Raw genomic sequence first — 21,095 nt, forward strand, 5'->3', positions numbered from 1 at the left:
AATGTACACTGCATCCGAAACACAAAAGGACTAAGCCAGCAACCCAACCAATGAGAAACCATCACCACCTTGAACTCCTGCTTTTCTCCAATGGACTTTCATTCAAAACAACTCCTCCCAAACTCCTATTTTTTCCCTATAAAATAACATTCCTCTCCTTTGATTGCTGGACTTGCCTGTGGTTTTTGCTATAGCTTGCTTGTTCTGAATTGCAATTCTTTGCTGTTCCCAAATAAACTCATTTTGCTAGTAAAATAACTGGCTGTTTTATATTTTAGGTTAACAGTTTAAAGAAGGACAATCTTTAAGAAAATTATAAGTATTAACCCTCAGAGACTAGATTTCTGGATATTTGTGTGAACCAACACCTTTTCTTCCAACTCCAACTCAAACAGATACAAAGAACAAAGCATATTCAAAACCAAATAGTGTCAATTTCTCAATTGTGATGTGTCTGAATTTAGGTCTCTGGGTCATAAATAATTTATAACACTGATAAGCAAGTCTAATCATTTCAAATTGTTACTTGCCTGGTGTGGCAGATATATTTTCACAGAACAAAAATGTTATGTTTATTTGCAGGGAACAGGAAAATTCAGAGCAAATTACATAGTAAATAGAGCCACTGGTTAACCACATACCCATTTACACAGTAAAATATTTCTGCTCTACTACTGAGTCTTCTGTTGTTAAATGTCCTGCCAGAGGATATTGAAAACAATCATTTTCTTTTCATTATACAATCTTTTTCAGTAAAATATAGAGGACCTAGTGGCAATTTCTTTACTTTTTATCTACAGAAGCTGCAGAAAAATCAACCCAAATTTAGCAATATGAGACAACTCAGTACCTCATGATGTCTGTAGAACTGGGCCAGGCCGCAGCTCATATCCTGCCAGAAGTTGGGCAAACATTTTAAGCAACCCTGGCTGTGAGGTCATGATGATGACGTCACAAACAGGAATTCTGATGTTGGTCTGCCTCTAGGATGCAACCTCACCACTTTAAAGAAAAACCAGAAGGTTCTGTATCCTTGAATCTGGAGTTGATGACTCAGGAAATGAACCCTCTCCCAAGAAATTGTCCTCCCATCTAACATTAGCAGCATCTTTCTTCACTACTGACCAGTATAAGCAATGCAGGTAAGCAGGGAAAAGCACATCCACCTAAGTATTCAGCTCACCACCAGGAATGTATTTTTAAATATTTCAGGTTTGCAACTTAGTTCAGTTCAGTTTCAAACACCTTTTCTTAGCATTCTCTCCTGGAAAATTAAGGCTATATCTAAGAATTCTGAAAAATGAGTAGGAAGTAAATCATAAACTTAAAATGTTATTCCTGCCTTGCCATTCTAATATTTCACTAACTTCACCAGCCTCAATATTTACTGTTTACTAAAAGGAGTGAGGATTACAATGTGCAAGCAAGAAGTTCATTTCAAAAATGCCCAAAGTGTAAAGCCTCAGCATAGCTCCACAATAGTGTATCTTTGCTAAGAAAAGGTAAAATTGCCAGATTGTTGTTTTCTCCTGCTTATGAGTTTTAGAGTTTGCAAGCTAGCACAGAATAAAAATTAGTGAAATTTTACTGTTATTTCTAAGTGGCTAAAATTCTCAGATTGGAAGGAAATGTAGCAAAGGATTAATAATAATAATCTCCAGGTGATGGGATTATATTGTTATTTTTTTATATCATCTTTGTGTTTTCTTGAGTTTCTCACATTTTATTTCATGAACAGGTATAATTTCTTTTTTTTTTTTATAATTTTATTTATTTATTTTTTTTCCCCAAAGCCCCAGTAGATAGTTGTATGTCATAGCTGCACATCTTTCTAGTTGCTGTATGTGGGACGCAGCCTCAGCATGGCTAGAGAAGCGGTGCATCAGTGCGCGCCCGGGATCCGAACCCGGGTCGCCAGCAGCGGAGCGCGAGCACCTAACAGTTAAGCCACGGGGCTGGCCCAGGTATAATTTCTTAAGCAGGAAAAAAATTTAATGATTTTGAGCCACAGTAAAATGGCTTCAACCAGGGAGTAATGAAGCAGACTTTACTGTGCTGCTTTCAACACAGGAGCGTAAAGGCAGCACAAGGCCAGTATGAGGAGTGGATACGCATGCAGAGTGGCTAAAGGTTCACCAAGCCTATTTCTTTCTCTTCCTGGAGTCACAGACCACATTTCCCAGCTCCCTTTGCAGACCAGTGTGACCATGTGACCGAGTTCTGTGTGGGAGGTATGCCACTTGTCGGCCTAGCCCACAAAATTCTCCCATGTGCAATCTTCTGTGCTCTTGGCCCTTCCAACAGCTTGACGGAAAGGAGGTGGGAAACCCTGAAAGCATGGATTGAGGAATGTGGGATCACAAGATGGAAGAAGCCTGAATCCCTGAATCACTTCTCCCCATTCCCCAATCAGGAAATAACCATTCTGGACTTTTCCATAACTAAAAATAAACCTTCATCCATTGAAGTCACTAGAATTAGTGGGGTTTGTTACAGCAGCTAGGTTCTCTTACCTAATACAGTGGCAAAAAAGATAAAAACTTTGCTTAGAGCTTTGGAATCATCTTGCCTAAATAAACTCTAAGCACCTGAAATAGAAGCTTCATACCACAAAAGCATAACTATATGAATAATAAATAAAAGTATTATATTTTCTTAAAAGCAAAAAGACATTTTACTGGCAAAAGCAAAATATGTTTAAAAGACACACAAGTTTGATGACACCATACTTAAACTTATATAAGACTGATGATGAGTTGATAACTGTTCAACTTAGGTGATGGTACCATTCTACTTTTGTGTAAGTTTGAAATTTTCCATAATAAAAAGTTTTTATTATAGAAGATATTTTAGTAAAGTCCAAACCCCGCCTTCTCCTTCACCCCTCATAACCTAAAAAAAGCTTAAGCAATTTACAGAAACAAGAGGTTCCTCAAAACAAGCAGTTCCCCAAAACAAGCATGGTATAAATTATGTTCAAATGAAAAGCAGTAATATTCTTCATAATTCTTCTCTGCTATCTTAAGGTTTTGTTTAGTTTTTTGTTTACTCTCATAAAAAAATTTGTGGCTTAAAAAAACAAATGTATAAAAAGAAGGTTAGACTGGGAAATGAACACCTGGATTCTGTCCCAGTCAGATGACCTTAAACAAGCATCTAACCCCTCCCAGACCTTGATATCCTCATCTATAACCTGAGGATATTGAATAAGTAAGATCTACTTCTAACTTCATCCTTCCGTGGTTCTACTGTTTCAGATTCCAAATCCAAACTCCCTAAGTGAAGGGCAAGGATTCAAAAGTGAAAGGAAAGCAACTGAGGCTCTCACTTTGCCAAAGTAAGAGTACTCTGCCATCAATGAAGAAGAACCCCCATCTGATAAGATCGGCTTCTAACAAGTTCAGCATCTCCTGGCACCCTCCAGCACGGCATTGTATCGTCCGAGGCAAATCACATCTCCACACTTTGCCTCAGTCCCTTTATAGTCCTTTTCGCCTCATCAGCAAAACAAAAATAGTCCTTTATTTACTAAATCTGGAAATTCTGATGGGAGGCAAAAGGAGAGTTGAAGAATTTGCAATGAATTTCATCAGCCAGGAGAGGGAGTTTAACACTGGCCCTCCAGAAAAACTGCATGCAATAAAAGAGGAGCTTCTGGAAACCCAGGTTTCGGCTTGGCCCTGCTGGGTGACCAAGGAGAAATCCAGCACCAAACAGGTTAAGTGACTTACCTGTAGATAGCTGCACTCTGAGACTTCTGAGCCCCGCTCCAATTCTAAAATGTTAAAAGTCCACAAACTTAATAACAGAAGGGAAGGGGAAAAAGTTCTGAGAGTAATGAAAAGTCTAGTTTGAGAGAAAGATGTTTCTGATGCCGATTTTCAAGTCAAGCTTCAGAGAAAAACTCAAAGGCTGTGTACTAATACCATATTCCTGAGTTGGGGAGGTTCATTCACAGCCTAATCCTGTCCCCTGAAGTCACGGTTATGTAAGTGTCTGTTGTATGCTGTGTCACTTGCTGTCCCCTACCCCCAACACAGGAGACGCACTGTAACCTGAGCTCGTCTGCTTCAGCCACTGAAAGCACTTACACAATACTCTGGTAGCTTTCCAAACTGACTAGTATTTCCACTAAAGAAAGGCAAGTTATTCGATTTTTCCCCCTCTTTCAGTTTCATTCATATTCATATTTCTGTATATACAGAGAAGACTGAAAAGACAAAATTGATGAGCATTTACATATTTTCTTCAACTCCTGAGTAAAAGAAGGATGGTTGAGTATTTCAACTTCACATAAGACTATTAAAACCCAATTAATTAATAAGCTGATAGGCCTGCTTGGGACCAATTTAAATACATCTCATATCCTAGCTGAACTGAGCTTCAAGGTCCTTTGATGGGAAGTGCAGTCAGGCCTCATCTCCCATACATGGACTGTTTATACACCCAAGGCACACACTCCACTACTACATGCTGCACATGCCCATATGTAAGGGCTTCAGGGGACACAGGAAATGACTCTAAAAGAATACAAGCAGACGCATCACTCCTCATGGAGTCTTTTCCGACTACTCTTCCTGCCCTATCTCTTCCTCCTCTGGACTACTCTAGCCACTGTGCGGTCTTCTATTATTAAATGATGAATCACACTCACTCTTGTCTTGTTTGCATATCATGCTATGACTAAGTTTCTCATGATCAGGGATGAAATTCGTCTTTGCATCCAAAGGACCTAAGAAAGTATTTGAGGGCCGGCCCGGCAGCTTAGCAGTTAAGTGCGCGCGCTCCGCTGCTGGCGGCCCGGGTTCGGATCCCGGGCGCGCACCGACGGACCGCTTCTCCGGCCATGCTGAGGCTGAATCCCACATACAGCAACTAGAAGGATGTGCAGCTATGACATACAACTATCTACTGGGGCTTTGGGGGAAAAATAAATAAATAAATAAAATCTTAAAAAAAAAAAAAAAGAAAGTATTTGATATACAATAAGAGTTCAAAAAAGTTCTGAACTGACTCAGCATCAAAACAAGCACCCATAGGGGCCGGGCCGGTGGCATACTGGTTGGGTTCATGCGCTCCACTTTGGCAGCCCCAGGGTTCACGGGGTCGGATCCCAGCCGTGGACGTGCACACTGCTCATCAAGCCATGCTGTGGCGGTGTGCCACATGCAAAGTGGAGGAAGACTGGCATAGATGTTAGCTCAGGGACAATCTTCCTCAAGCAAAAAGAGGAAGACTGGCAACAGATGTTAGCTCAGGGCCAATCCTCCTCACAAAAAAAAAAAAAAGCACCCATAAAATGATGCAATATTGCAATTTTCAAACTAACAAATCAAGTAACTATATCTCACCCGCTAAGCATTTGATGAAAACAACAGCATTAGAGGGTTTCCCAACTCTGGATCTTGTTTTCAAAAGTAGGCCAACGAGGCTATGTGTAAATTGTTCGATTACTACGTCCAGTAGACGGTACATAAGAGCTGTAAGTTTCAAATTAGATCATTACTGGGCCGGCCCGTGGCTTAGCGGTTAAGTGCACACGCTCCGATGCTGGTGGCCAGGGTTTAGATCCCGGGCGCGCACCAACACACTGCTTCTCCGCCATGCTGAGGCCACGTCCCACATACAGCAACTAGAAGGATGTGCAACTATAACATACAACTATCTACTGGGGCTTTGGGGGAAATAAATAAATAAATAAAATGTAAAAACAAAATCAAATTAGATCATTACCTTTGCTGACACTACTATCCTTTCTAGAATAGTGCTGTCCAATAGAAATATAATGTGAGATATATGTGTAATTTTGAATTTTCTAGTAACCATGTTTAAAAAATAAAACAGCTGAAATTAATAACATTTTATTTAACCCAGTAAATCTGAAATATTACTTCAAAACATAATATAAAAATAATTACTAAGCTATTTCACATTCTTTTTTTCATACTAGGTCTTTGAAATCTATTGTGTATTTTACACTTATAGCACATATCAACTTGGACTTGCCACATTTCAAGTGCTCAAAAGCCATGTATGGCTTGTGGCTACTGTACTAAACAGTGCAGGTGTAGAATATACATTTAAGGCAGAATATAAAGTAGCTCTCCTCTTGGCATCAATAACAAACTTGCCAATCAGATACCCCAGATTGGGCTGGGTACGAAACCTTCATCTTTCCTACTTCATTACAACACCTATGTGAGCAAAAGATCAGAAAAATGTAAACTCTTGAATATAAAACTGTGAATAATCTAACTGTTCTTAAGATAAAAAGGTAAAAATAGCATTTACAATAAGAGGACCTTTAAAATATCTATTTGACAGGGGATACATAGTGTATAAAGAAGCCCTGCTTATAGCACAGGCACTGCCCAGTAAAACTGACAGCTGAACACTAAGAGTTCGAAAATACACCCACACAAACTCAAAGCAAAGTACAGAGACTGGGTTACAGATGAAAATGTAATAAGTGTGTCTCAAGATACAAGAAAGGAACCTGAGAGTCAGTGACAGGCAGATTTAAGGCCAATATCACAGGAGGCAGCATTTCAAGTACAAAGAGGGGAGTGAGAGCATTATTCTACTGAAGCAGCATCAGGCTTGGCTTTTTCTTTTTGATTGCGGGAAACCAATGCAGTGTCAAGGAATGGCGTGATAAGAACATGTGGAGGGCCAGCCCGTGGCTTAGCGGTTAAGTGCCTGCGCTCCGCTACTGGCAGCCCAGGTTCGGATCCCAGGCGTGCACCAATGCACTGCTTCTCCGGCCATGCTGAGGCCGCATCCCACATACAGCAACTAGAAGGATGTGCAACTATGACATACAACTATCTACTGGGGCTTTGGGGAAAAAAAAAAAGGAGGAGGATTGGCAATCGATGTTAGCTCAGAGCCAGTCTTCCTCAGCAAATAAAAGAGGAGGATTAGTTCGGATGTTAGCTCCGGGCTGATCTTCCTCACACACACACAAAAAAAGAACATGTGGAAAGATCAGCCTGCAGACTGGAGGGAAAAACTGAAGGAGAGAAAAGAGAGGTGAAGGATGTGACTCTACTGTCAGCTATTTGTTTTTACTAATCTGATATTTTTTCCCCTAAACTTTAGTAAATTGGTTTTGACTTAGAAACAGTCTAGTGGCTATAATTTAACATGTAAGACCCAGGAAAGAAAGAGCATTGTCCCAAGTTTTAACATCTGGAAAACTTGTTAATCTACTAAATGAACACACAAAATACTCCCTGGAGGATCGAGGGAGGAGCATCTCCTCCAGGGTAGAGTATCTGGCAAGCACATGAGTGGTCAGCCAATGTGAACTGATGATGAGTGACATGAAGCCACCTAAGGTCATCCTAAGGTTCTGGGCTCCCAGAAGCTCGCCCCTTGAACACAGGGAAAATGTGTGTGATGTCACCAAACACAGTGTAGGGTGCAGGCCGCAGAGGAGCCACTGCTTCACATCAGTGCAATAACAAGTAAGATAAACTAGAGAGAAGAGCCTGGAGACATTTGTTTTCAGCAGCAACTAAGTTGTTGGTTTAAAGGCAACAGGATAAATCTTACACATGGGAAGTAAGTCTACTAAGGCTGGTACCTGGGAAGACAGGGAGGGAAATTCCAAATTACCCCTCTGTTTCTTTATCCCACCATGTCCCAGCAGAGCATTCCAAGACTCAGGAATAATGAAAAGATTAGCCAGGGAAAAAGGTCATACAGCCCTGTCACAAATAAACACGCAGGAAGTGAAAGAGAGCCATTTTCCCAAGTGGAAAGAAATAGAGAATCCATCTTCCAGAGAGGCGACTCTATCCTTCAAGGGGTATGCCTAAAAGGGTGGAGCAGTGTCTCAAATTTGTTCAGGAGGCCAGAGCATCTGGAAATAGTGGTGTTCTTAATAGAATACCATGAAATATTGAGGTTCTGTACAAAGTCTAAAGTTTCTAAATATTCAGTAGCAGGAGCCTAAGACAAACTAAAAACCCTTACAATAAGTGAAAAATGAAATTAAGAAAACCACTGTTCACTATTTTTCATATAAATTGGAAAAAGCAGCATCGTAGCCTAGCTTGAAGATTATCAGCATTCTCCAAAGATCACTGGGCTGAAGAAACAGAATCTTCTAAGAATTGAAAGATTGATGCCTCTCTCGCAGTTCATTCAAGTTATTTTTGTACTACATTTGATAAACTTACAGTTAATCCACAAGCTGAAGAAAGAGCTGATAATAACTTATATTCGTGTAGCACTAAATTTATATATTTCAGAAATCATTATAAAGCATGACACAAAATAATAAAATAAGTTAAAGGAAGGGAAAAGCAGACATGTGAGACAGGTGAAATTAAAATGTAAAAAACACCAACTTAACTAATGGTGCCACTTGTCAATACTTCCATTCAGTTCCACATTTCTCTATCAAGTTTATTACCTTGTTTTTACAGGATTTATTTATAAATAAAAGAGCCGTGTGTCAGAATAAGGGCGCTCACAGCTATTCTTCAAAAACATGGTCCTCACTGTCTTCACTTGCAACAATTTCAGATCAGTGTGCCTCTCATATGGTAGATTACTTAACAAATGTTAACTGAATATTAAAGCCACGCAGGGCCAGCCCCGTGGCTTAGTGGTTAAGTGCGCGCGCTCCGCTACTGGAGGCCCGGGTTCGGATCCCGGGCGCGCACCGACGCACTGCTTGTCCGGCCATGCTGAGGCTGCGTCCCACATACAGCAACTAGAAGGATGTCCAACTATGTCATACAACTATCTACTGGGGCTTTGGGGAAAAAAAAGAAGGAGGATTGGCAATAGATGTTAGTTCAGAGCCGGTCTTCCTCAGCAAAAAGAGGAGGATTAGCATGGATGTTAGCTCAGGGCTGATCTTCCTCACAATAAATAAATAAAATAAATAAATAAATAAAAATAAAATAAAGCCATGCAGCCTATCCTTTTTTTTTATTCCATTGTCAAAAATATTCAAGAACACCAATACTTCCTCAAAGATCTCCAACTCCTGGGTAACACATCAAGTGTTCCTTCCCATCTGGATGGGTCCTGCTGCTGTCACCACTCTGGATTCATAAGGGAGGCACTCATTGAAATACCTAGTCAAAAATATTAGAAAGATTCCAGGACGCATAATTCTGGATCTTCTTTAGCTTTCTGTCACCTTATTGTACTAGAATATCACTAAGATCTATTTTCACTGGTATTTATCTACATATCTAGTATTTATGTATATTTCATACACAATATATGATATAACTTTTTAAACAGGCCAGACTCAAACAGCTTTAAAATTAACATAAGAACTAAAAACGCAAACTGCATATCTCTAGCAAGGATAAAGTACAAAAGACAAAAGATGAGTAAATAGCATAGTCACTGTTTGTTTAAAAGGATCAATGTGACAAGACCATTTAGACACTAAAGGACTGACACAAGCCAGTAAGGATCAGAAAATTAACAGGCTCCTTAATTCAAATGGTGCTACAAGGGAGATGTATTTCCAATTTCTAACTGGTAGAGCCCTTACAAAGCAATTTATCAAATCAGTCCACCAATCTTAAGTGTTGGTTTGAGAATATCATACAGTAAGATACTGAAAGTAAACAAAAAGTTTTACAATATCTTTCCATCAAAGTCAGAAACAGAATTTTAAGTGATTAAAGACTCAGTTCAGGATGTTTGCTGAACGAAGTCAGAACAGAGTATCAATAGATACACAAAACCTCTTGAAAAATTATTCTGTGCTTGAAAATCACATGTTTTTAAAACTTACAGTGTGTTTTATATAGTACAGAATACAAGTTGTACCCAGAGTTTCAAAGTCTATAGCAGTTTTAAAAAGGAAGGGGAGGGGGCCAAAACCCAACCAAGGCAAAGAAAGCTGGAACACTAGACAATTTTTTTTAAAGATGGAACTCTGTGCCATGATGCAACTACCTGCAATTATGAACGTCTTTGTACAGCTCAGTTTGAGTGAAGATTTATTTTATGTTCCTGCTACTTAGATAAGCAGAAAACAAGCAGCCTCCCAAAGTTCCTCCATCTGCAAAAGAATCAAAAAAAAAAAGGGAGGGGGGACATGGAAAGCTGAATAATTTGAGCTATTTTGCTCATTTACACAAGTTTCTACAAAATTTCTGTGACTTTGTAATTCTACCACCAGCTTAGAGACGGATCTTAAAACCGAATGAAATTACTAGGCCTGGTTAGTATCTCCCAGAAGAACTTACTTAATAGGTCGACAGCAGTCAATTATACTAACGTGTAAAAAGGAGTGAATGTGCTTAATATAGCATCATAAAATTTTAAAACCAGAAGAGACCTTAGCAATCTAGTTCAACTTCCTCATTTTACCACTGAGGAAACTGATTCTGAAAAGTGAAATCACTTGTTAAGGTCACAGTTACTTAACAATCTAGGACTTAAACCCTAATCTCCAGATTAAAGACTCCTGACCCCAAAGCATGCTGATCTGTTAATACACAGCAGTGAGATGAATGAGTCAATCTCAAAGCAAGTTAAAATTAGTTTCCCCTTCCAATTTTCACAAAGGAACAAAAGTAGGCATATTGTGGCTTGCCCTTAAACAGTCACACATTTCCCATACTAAAAGCAAGCACATACCAACTGTTTGTTCTGAACAAGAAAAGGGCATGAAGACAATTCACAGAAGAATCAATTACCCCCTTACTGTTTTTTTCTCTTTATAAAAGCTTTCTTGTTTTTACTTTGCAAATGAGCAAATTTAATACTTGCTATAGGTCTTTAGATCCAATGGAAAAAATAACCACATTTCTATTTTCACAATACTGAAGGACACCTGGCTATTTCAAGAGAAAATATCCCTGTACTAATTTTACTGACAGGTCCCTAAGAGAGTTTTCTGGACAACCAGCCTAGGTGCTGCAAATGGAGACTAGGAATTGTTTTCATTTGGATCTTAACATGTAACTTCATTGTTGGTTATTTTTCACCTGTTTAGGTTATCTTCTACACAGACATACATACAGCAAGTCCTATCAGACCTCAGAAAGAAAAAACTCACCTTTAATTAAACTGTAGGAAATAAAACTGACAAACATATGAAAGGGCCTGAAATTTGGCAAGGCACAAGTTCTGACATGAGGAGCATGAGTGGCTTTTCCATGCTGAATATTAAATTCTTCATAAATTACAAGTTCTTCAGTGACAACTGTTCACTAAAAATATGCCGTTCAATAATGGCAAGGCACTCCTACTCAAATTAACTTTCTAAAACATGGCAGGAAGAACGGTTCTCATTTCCTATACTAGTAGAAGTGGATTTTTTCCCCATTCTGACTTAAAAGAAAGGAGAAAATTGAGGTGCTGAAACCTAACTTCCTTTAGCGATGGGAAGTCAGGAAGACACAAGGGATTGAAGGGAAAGAGTACTAATACTTACTAGGTTTTACATACATTAATTCATTTAATTTCCACAATGACTAAGCAGATATTATCCTCAATTTATAGATAAGAAAACTGAGCTCCAAAAGGTGAAGCAGTTTGTACAAGTCTTCCTAAAGTAACAGAGTCGGGATTTGCTGTCAGGCAAAGGACTGAATTCTTGCTCTTAACCTGACTGCTGCTAACAGCTCTGGGTCTCCAAGAGCAGAATGTGTGCCTGTTTTACTCAACTTTGTACCCCCAACATCTGAGCTAGTGCCTCCCTACAGTAGCTACTCAATAAATGCCTGAAGAACATGTGTGGTGATGGATTATAATTAGTATTTGGGTGGTGAACATGATGTAATCTATGCAGAAATAGAAGTATAATGATGTACACCTGAAATTTATACAATGTTATAAACCAATGTTACCGCAATAAAAAATAAATAAAATAAAATAATTATCATCAAAAAATAAATAAATAAAATGCCTGAAGAATTTATGAATTAGAAGATAACAGGTAAACTCAACAACAAAAAAATAACCTTACTCAAAACTGGCAAAGGACTTAAATAGACACTTCTTCAAACACATATAAATGGCCGGGCCAGCCCTGTGGCCTAGTGGCTAAGTTTGGCACGCTCCACTTCAGCAGCCCAGGTTCGGTTCCCAGGCACGGACCTACACCACTTGTTGGCAGTCATGCTGTGGTGGTCACCCACACACAAAATAGAGGAAGATTGGCACGGATGTTAGCTCAGGGTGAATCTTCCTCAAGCAAAAAGAGGTAGATTGGCAACAGACGTCAGCCCAGGGCAAATCTTCCTCAGCAAAAAAAAAAAAAGTACAAATAGCCAATAAGTACATGAAAAGATGCTCAACATCATTAATCATATGGTCCCATCACACCTCCATTTTAGCCTATACCTTGCCTATAGCAGTTGTCTTACCTTGTGAGGCAGAGAGCTCCTTGTACCTAGCACAGTCTTCACAGCCCTCAACAAATGTTCGATAAACTGGCATTTCTGGGGTTTTCTCCCACCCCACAAGATACTCTGTATTGGTCACAGTCATCTGAAAAACTTTACTATAAATTTAACAAATTGAACAAAATGGACAAAATAAACCAGATGACTCACAGGCAACCAGTGATGCAGGACTGGCCTTTCCTCTGTCTTCCCCGGCCTCTTTGGTATTTGAAAGCACAAACACCCTCTGCACTACTACTACCACCTGACAAGGTTATCCAGAGATCTCCAGTTCATCACAGCCTAATTCCTTTCATCAACACAGCAACCCCATGGGGTGGACAGGGCAGGTGTCATCTCCATTTTACAGAGCAAGAAGCAGGTTGAGAGAAGGAAAGCAACTTGCTCAAGTTCACATGACTCATAGAACTGAGTGTGATGCAAATCCAGGACCTCAAACTTCTTTTTTTTTCTGAGGAAGATTCACCCTGAGCTAACACCCGCTGCCAATCTCTCTCTCTTTGTACGTGAGCTGCTACCACAGCATGGCCACTGACAGACGAGTGGGCTAGGTCCGTGCCCAGGAGCCAAACACAGGCCACCAAAGCAAAGCGCACCGAACTTAACCAGTAGGCCACCGGGGCTGGCCCCTCAAACTTCTTAATACTAGTTCTGATTCCCCATGCTGGTTTGCTGAGAATATTTCCACTGAAAATATTACACTTTTAATTACTTAAAAATAGAAATATAGATCCAGACATAAATATTTTTTTAAGTATAAAGAATAAAAGACTGGAAGGACATATTCTAAAATATGGAAATGATTTTCTCTGGACAATAGGATCATGGATAATTTGCTTTTCCTGTTTTTGTACATGTGTGTTTCATACCTTATGCACTGAACCCACATATTATAAGAACTAATATATGTTATTAAAATGTAAGGGCCACTGTAAAACTAGTATATAAGGAAAAAATAAACCTGAGAACCTCAAAAAAAATAACAACTTCACTGGAAAACATTTTCTAAAATCTAAATTTGACTCATACTAAATTCTCAATATAACAACCTAAGCAAGCCACATACGCCTTACAACAAAAATTAGCAATATGGTTTCATGTGATACACACACTTTTTTCTAGTCACCTATGTGTGAAAGAAACTTAGTGATAAAAGTTTTGTTTCACTGAAGCTGTAAAAAAATTACCCTGCCTATAAAGTTTATTTATTCTATAGTCTGGAAAAGAAAAGTCTAAATAGTTTCCTTCCTGCCTTAAGGTATTAGAGCATAATGTCACCAATAAGAAACCATTCTATGGGGGGCCGGCCCTGTGGCTTAGCGGTTGGGTGCTCGTGCTCCACTACCGGTGGCCTGGGTTCGGATCCCGGGCGTGCACCAGTGCACCGCTTGCCCAGCCATGCTGAGGTGGCGTCCCACCTCAACTAGAAGGATGTGCAACTATGACATACAACTATCTACTGGGGCTTTGGGGAGAAAAAGGGAAAAAAGGAGGAGGACTGGCATGGATGTTAGCTGGGGGCTGATCTTCCTCACACACACAAGAAAAGAAATCATTCTATGGAGAAAATCAGTTAAAGAGAGAAGGCAGGTCAAAAGATTTAATTAAAAGATTTTTAGGAAAATATCCCTAATATTTCTCATCTTTCCCAGGAGGGAAAAAATATGCCAAATATTTCAATTCACTACTTGACTAGGAATTTGTAGAATCAGAAAAAAAAACTCATTAAAGTTGGCTTCTCTTTATACATCAAACCCAAATTTTGGATGATTTGCACATCCTGAACATCTGGATCTTCAGGCCCTTAACTTCAGAGAAGATACAGTAAATCAAAGACCTGGTAATTTTAAGTGTAAAAAATGGGCAGCTAAAACTGGGATCTAATCCAAGCTATACTTAGACATAAGTCAGCAAAGGAGAATACAAATATCAAACTACTTAATTAAAGTCAGAAGTATATTAGACCTTATGCTTATATAAAACATCAGGGCAGCAAAATGTCTGTCTGTAGTCTCCCTAGGATTCCTGAGAAGAGGTAGATGAAAATACATCTCCCCAGGGAAAGAAATACCAGAGATTCCCAATGGGCTTCTGTAATAGGACAACTTCCTCTTTTCTAAGATTTTGCAAAGAGTACTTTTAAGATTTTGTTGCTGAACCACAATAAGACAGACAATTAAAAAACAGACCCACCCACTGAGTTAGTGCTAGTGGAATCTGTCCTTCTGGAAGTGCCAGATGGAGATTTAAAAAAAAAAAAAAGCTCTTTACTAATTGTGGCCAAGATTCCTTAGTACTTGGTGCCAAGGCCAGGATATTAACCCAGATGTCCTAGCCAAATTCAAGGTGGGTTAATTACAGTCTGCCAACCTACCCAAAAAAAACGCCGCCTCTGTTCCCCTTATTGAAATTTGAAGAGAGGTCATTCTTACTCGAAATTCTTGTATACTATCATCAATGTTTTCCCTTAAAAGTGCACTGTAACTCAAATGCTGATTTAAAGCATATGGATTCTTTGAGTTCCACCTACATGAGAAACATACACTATGTATATTAAACATATTTAAGATACCATAGTAGTTTAAAGCTTCCCTAAACAGTTATCTACAAGATTCATATCCAGGGTAATACTGACACTGCTTTCCAATTAAGATTGAAAAGACTTACATTAAGGTTTATATGAAACATAGATTTGAAACCATAAAACTTTTAAGACTAAAAAGGAAGGCTTTGCTGCCAGGAGCACAATTCCAGAAAAAAGCTATACTGTATATGCAAATGTCAATTACAAGGCCTCCCAGGGGTGAGCAAAGAGCCTGCATACAAATAGGAAAGTATACACTCAACAGCAAGTCTGAACATCAAGTACTGGTCTGGCCTTTCTGCCAGCCACTTACTTAAGGTTCCAGTGCCAACATATTCTGTGCATTGCTTAAAATAACATAAACTAGGGTTCATTTCTAGCTCTGTATTCACTGGCTGTGTGGCCTTTTAGGCAAGTAAGGGAAATTCTTTGAGGCTCAGTTCCCCCATCTTTAACTTTTTCTTCATCAAAATCAGTAATAACATGGCCTAAAATTACTCTGTATCTTTCACTATTTTAAAATATTTTAATAAAAACATATTTTAAGGACTATACCTTATATGGCCTTAAATTATCTGCCCCCTCCCAAGCTTACACCTCAGGACCTTTGCACTTGCTGTTCCTTCCTCCTAGGATGCTCTTCCCTCTGGGATCTACATTCCCTCACTTCCTCTAGATCTCTACTCAAAAGTCATGTTCTCAGCGAGGTCTCCTCTTGCCACCCTATCTAAAATTTGCATTACCCTAACTTTTGTCCCTAAAACTTCATACTTCCCCTTCCCTGATTTTTTTTCTTACCATGTATCACTTTCCAACATACATTTTATTAATATGGTTATTGTCTGCCTCCCCTACTTGAAGGGGAGTTCCAAGAGAGCAGGGATTTCTGTCTGTTTTATTGACTGCTGTATCACCAGCACCCACAACGGCACGTGGCACACAGTAGGTGCTCAATAAATATCTGTTGAGTGAATACCAAATGAGACCTAATTACAGCCCACAGAGAGGTACACCTTAGCCCCACAAGCTGCCTTTGGGGAGAATATCACACCACTTCAAAAATACTATAAAGGAGAACTACAGGCTTGCCCTGACTAACAAATAACACTGTCCATTCTTTTTTTTTTCCCCCCTGAGGAAGACCGGCCCTGAGCTAACATCTATTGCCAATCCTCCTCCTTTTTTTCCCTTTTTCTCCCCAAGGCCTCAGTAGATAGTTGTATGTCATAGTTGCACAGCCTTTCTAGTTGCTGTATGTGGGACGCGGCCTCAGCATGGCCGGACAAGTGGTGCATCAGTGTGTGCCCGGGATCCGAACCCGGTCGGCCAGCACGCACTTAACGGCTAAGCCATGGGGCCAGCCCCCACTGTCCATTCTTTATATCAGAAAAACACACTTGACCTCCCACTTCATTTGTACAAGGAAGGGAGGAAAGCTGATAATTGGGATCAAGTGGAAAATTATATGAGGTGGAAAGTCTCACAGTTAACACTGTATAGACAAAGTTTTCTTTTAACATTAACAAATATTAAGCCATCTCCCTGTGACTTTACTACACTACCTTCCGGTTTTTTCTTTAGCTTTGACTTGTGTAAAACTAGTCTTAAAACTTCCGGATCACATATTTTCAGTTAACTAAATGATACATATTTACTGAACACATGGGACTCTGCAGAATCCTGCACAGGGTGCTATAAAGTGAAATACAAGGTCCTTGTCAAACATATTCCTAGAATATATATATACATGTATATATATATGGACCAGAAATATATTTGTAAATAATAATGAAGAACACCAGGCGGCCAATATGTGACAAATTCAAAGGTGCCTACCTTGGTATGGCATATAAGAAGACTAATTCAGGGCCGGCCCCGTGGCTTAGCGGTTAAGTACGCGCGCTCCGCTGCTGGCGGCCCGGGGTTCGGCCCGGGGTTCGGATCCCGGGCGCACACCAACGCTCCAGCCATGCTGAGGCCCCGTCCCACATACAGTAACCAGAAGGATGTGCAACTATGACATACAACTATCTACTGGGGCTTTGGGGGAAAAAAGGAGGAGGATTGGCAATAGATGTTAGCTCAGAGCCAGTCTTCCTCAGCAAAAAGAGGAGGATTAGCGTGGATGTTAGCTCAGGGCTGATCTTCCTCACAAAAAAAAAAAAAAAAAGACGACGACTAATTCATCTCTTATACACCATCTATTGGACTTAGAATCTCAAGAAAGACAGCACTTAAAAAGCAAGAGTCTAACATTACTGAGCTAAGTTCACATGCACTGATGGGTCACATGGGGTGTGACAGACTCAATGTTAGACACTGAGTAAAAGAAAATTTTTTAAGATAAATAAGAGCACCAAACCCCTAAAGAACAGAAACTAGATTGGCTTATGTTGTGCTCAAGCACAAGCAGGAGCTTAAGCAACTGCTGAAACAAGTAGGGAAGGGCAGGATCTTGATCTTCACACAGAATGCCTAGGCAAGGTCCCACCCAGTTTCAGTTTCTTACCCTTTTGAACTAGGCCTAGTGGGAAGCCTAAAATGTACTTTACCACTTTCCCTGAACCTCAAAAACCCAGCAACAGCCCTTGGCCAAGCAACCACCCCCTGCCTTTGCTTTAACAAAGGCCAGCCTTGCTCCTTGCCAGAGTCACTATCCTAATTTAATTTAATAACTAAGCACCTGGAATCAGAATACCTGAGCTCATGTCCTGGCACCATTTATTAGCTGTGTGACCCTGGGCAAGGAACTTGACCTTTCTACGCCTGCTCTGTAAAATGGGGATTAATGATAGCACCCTCATTGGGTTAGGCAGATTAATGAGATAAAACACATAAAAGACTTGCCCAGAGCCTCATCAGAGGAAGCCCTCAATAAATGTTAACTGTATTATTTCCAGAGAAAAAATGCCCCAAGGCTGAGAAGCAAGAGGTTTCTTACAAAAGGTTATCATTCAAGCCAAAAGTCAAACACATTTGGTGTGGATACTACAAGTAATAGTAATGATAATAAAAGAGCAACACCAACCAGAACCAGAACAGCACCAGCAGCACGAATACTGAGCTCTTACTGGCCAGGCACTGTCCTAACCTAAAACAGGAAGAAGGCAAGGCTGCTGAATCAAAAAGCAGTGCAGAATTTTCTCCACCCTCCTTTTTAAATACGGTAATTGGCGCCGAGTTTTGCTAAAAACAGGTATCAAACGATTACAGACTACAGACAACGAGTAATTTCTCCATACCGAAGAGGTGGGGCTGTGAAGGGAGGAGGGGGTGGTGCTCGGTTCCTGCCAGATGGAAAAGCCACATCAAGTGGAGAAACGGCCGAGTTCAGGGTTTACCCCCACATCACAGTCAGGTTTCCGAAACCCAGGACCTCCAGATGAGGGGAATCAGAAGGCTCTGCTTTTAAAATAACCTCTGAACAAGTGTCATCTGTCTTCCGAGCCAATCCCCTGCCGAGGCAGAAGGTTCGGGTTACGGGGCAGCGGTGTTATTTCAGAAATCCTTGTCACCTCCCGCCATCCCCCTTCTCCGAGACTCACAGCCCCACTCGGGGGGGAACAAAAGCCACGGCCACCAGGCCCGAGGCCAGCCGGGGCCAGCCCGCGGGCCGGCACACCACGGAGGCCACGGCCACGGCGCCCTCCACGCCGGCCCGCGGGCACGGGGCGGGGGGCCTGAGGCACGCTCAGGTGACCGGGCGGCAGCGCCCGGGGCAACAGGTCCGGCCGGGCCTCAGCCTCCCGGGGCCCCGGCGACCCCAGGCCCCCCGGCGCCGAACGGAGGGGAGAAGGGCGCGGCGAGGGAGCGGCGCCCGGGGTGGCGCAGGGGCAAGGAGTCCAAGCTCCATCTTGAGGCGGGCGGAGGAAGGGAAGGCCGGGCTCGGCGCTGACACCGCCGGCCACTTTTCCGGCCCGGAGGCGGCACCCCAGGGGCCCCCGGCCTCCAGGGCCATCCACCTGGGGCTCCCAGGTCCCCTCGGGGGCGGCCCCCCGCGTAGGACTCGGCCCCTCACGGACGCCGGGCCCGGCCCCCGGCCCCGAGCCGGGCTGGCAGGAGGGGGCCCGGCAGGGCGGAGGGGAGCGGTGGGGAGGGGGTCGGGGAAGGGAAGAGGGCCCGCGCCGCGCCGGCTCACCGCCCGCCGCGCCACGCCGCCGCCTCGGTCGCCGCCACCCGCCGCCACCTGCCCACTGCAGCAGCAGCAGCCGCGCGGCCGCCGCCTCCCGGCTCGTCGGCTCCGGGCGGGGGAGAGCGTGACGCGCCGCCGCGGGGCCGGGCGGGCGCGCGCCGCCAGGAGAAGACGCCGCGGCGGCTCCTCCCCGCGCGCTCGGCCGCCGCGCCCGCGCCGGCCCCGCGCCCCGAACCCCGCGCCGCCGCCTCTTTGTCTGCACCCGCCGCTGCTGGGGAGGCGAGCCCCACACCTCCGGCGTGCCCGCCGTTCCGCCCTCAGATCCTAAGGAGGACCGGGATAGGGAGGAAGGTGTGAGGGAAACCCGAGAGGCCTGGCCTGAGGGGCTTCTCATCATTTAGGTTAGTTCCCAGTTTTCTGAAAGTGTTCCCAGAATTTGCAAGTCACACCCTATAGCTCCATTCAGTCTTGACCACAGCCTGTTAGTTTGGGGCTGATTCTTTTTTTTTTTTTTTTTGCCAGACCCAGGGTGAGAAATCCTTTGAAACCAGCTAGGAGGAGCTGCCCACCGCAGGTTAAGTTTAGGGAGCATCATCTCCGCCCTCCTCTCCCTCCAGGGAAAGACCCAGGGCGAAGAATCCCTGGAAAAAAGCTGAAAGGAGCTTCCTACCACAAGTGAAGCTTGGGAAGGACTATCTCTACCCTCCCTTTCCCTCCAGGGAAAGACCGAGGGTTGAAAATCCCTTTAAACAAGCTCACCACTTGCTCCGTTCGTTTGAGAAAAGCCTCTTTTATTCGCCCCACCCGCTTGGACTGAAGCCCTGGTTAATGTCCCGTCCTCCCTCCTTCCCCTAGGGATCTGCTTTAAAAGCTTTTGAAAGGGACTGGAGGGGAGGCAGCAACAGCCTGCTCAGGGCTGCTGCTTCAGAGGGCGGCCAGTATTTCACTCCCATGGACCATGGCAACCACAGAAGCTTGGCAGCTCCTGGGAGGAATTTGCAGCTGTCAGAGAAACGCAGGATCTTGCAGCGTCTCAGTGGTGGATAAGGGGGCCTGGGGCTTCCTCCTCCTCCCCGGTAGAAGAGACTAATCAGGAGGGTGACCCCTTTGCTGACCTTTATTCAAAGCTCCGTGCTGCCTGGACCAACAGGCTACACGGAGCAGGGGGAAGGAACTACACTGGAAATGCACGAAGTTCTAAACAAAGTAAATTTATCTGCTGGCCCCTCCCCTCGATTCCCTTTTAAATCACAAAAAACCCTATTTCCTAATTCAACATCGCTGTAATTTGCAAGCTGCGAGGTCAATGTGGTGGTGGCACCCCTGAAATCTAGTATTTATGTTCCTGATCTGAAAAGCACACCTTACTCTCTCATCTGAACACTTTTCAGCTCTAATAAGCCACCTATGTAATCACAGATGCTATAGAATGAGGCAGAGACCACTGTCGGTAGTGGGGTGCAACAATGAACACTTCTGTTTTTCTCTTTTCTCATCTACTCATTCTGCTGAGCCTGTCTTTATTTTAAAATGCTGATATTTTGTTGATCATGGATTTTTTTGCATTAATTTCAATTTTTTTAAATATTCATTAAAATATTTCTCCTGACTCATGAGTTTTGAGCGCCCCCTTAAATTTTGTGACGAAGGCCTCATCTCAGCCCCACTAGCAGGGCACTGACTGTGCTCAGTCCCACGGTGTGGCCAGTGTTAGGACAAAAGAAGTTACTCAGTCCTCCTTCAAAATAAGCATTCACATTTTGTTTTTAGATGGAGCCGCTGAGGTTTTTAAAATGCATGTCTTCTATAAAAGTATTAGAACAGTTCAATTGACAAGACTCTGGAAGATGGCAGAAGTAGAAAGCCAGGTAAGAGCTCCCAAATCTCCATTTTACAAAGTGGGGAAGTTGGTAAATACCTGGGGGTTTTTGCTGGAACACAAAATAAAAGTTTAATTATATCATAAATGAAACCATTAGGGATA

General features: G+C 42.3%; 1 protein-coding gene across 8 annotated transcripts in view; it reads right to left on the reverse strand.

Annotated features, from left to right (window-relative positions):
• Positions 1-19,267, reverse strand: part of CLIP1 (CAP-Gly domain containing linker protein 1) — a 124,316-nt gene extending 105,049 nt beyond the window's left edge. Inside the window, exons 1-4 of one of the 8 annotated variants that reach the window (XM_087423350.1) lie at positions 19,118-19,267; positions 18,222-18,434; positions 18,008-18,070; positions 9,937-10,042 (exon numbers count right to left, since the gene is read on the reverse strand). The gene's annotated coding sequence lies outside the window, so the exon portion shown is untranslated. Of the gene's footprint in view, positions 1-9,936; positions 10,043-18,007; positions 18,071-18,221; positions 18,524-19,117 lie in introns of those variants that run through there. The other 7 variants (XM_087423348.1, XM_087423353.1, XM_087423354.1 and 4 more) reach the window with 7 other exon arrangements.
• Between the last annotated feature and the right edge of the window lie 1,828 nt (positions 19,268-21,095).

This window comes from Ceratotherium simum, chromosome 35, assembly GCF_057802395.1.
Source record: "Ceratotherium simum simum isolate JZ-2026a chromosome 35, ASM5780239v1, whole genome shotgun sequence".
NCBI lineage: Eukaryota > Metazoa > Chordata > Mammalia > Perissodactyla > Rhinocerotidae > Ceratotherium > Ceratotherium simum.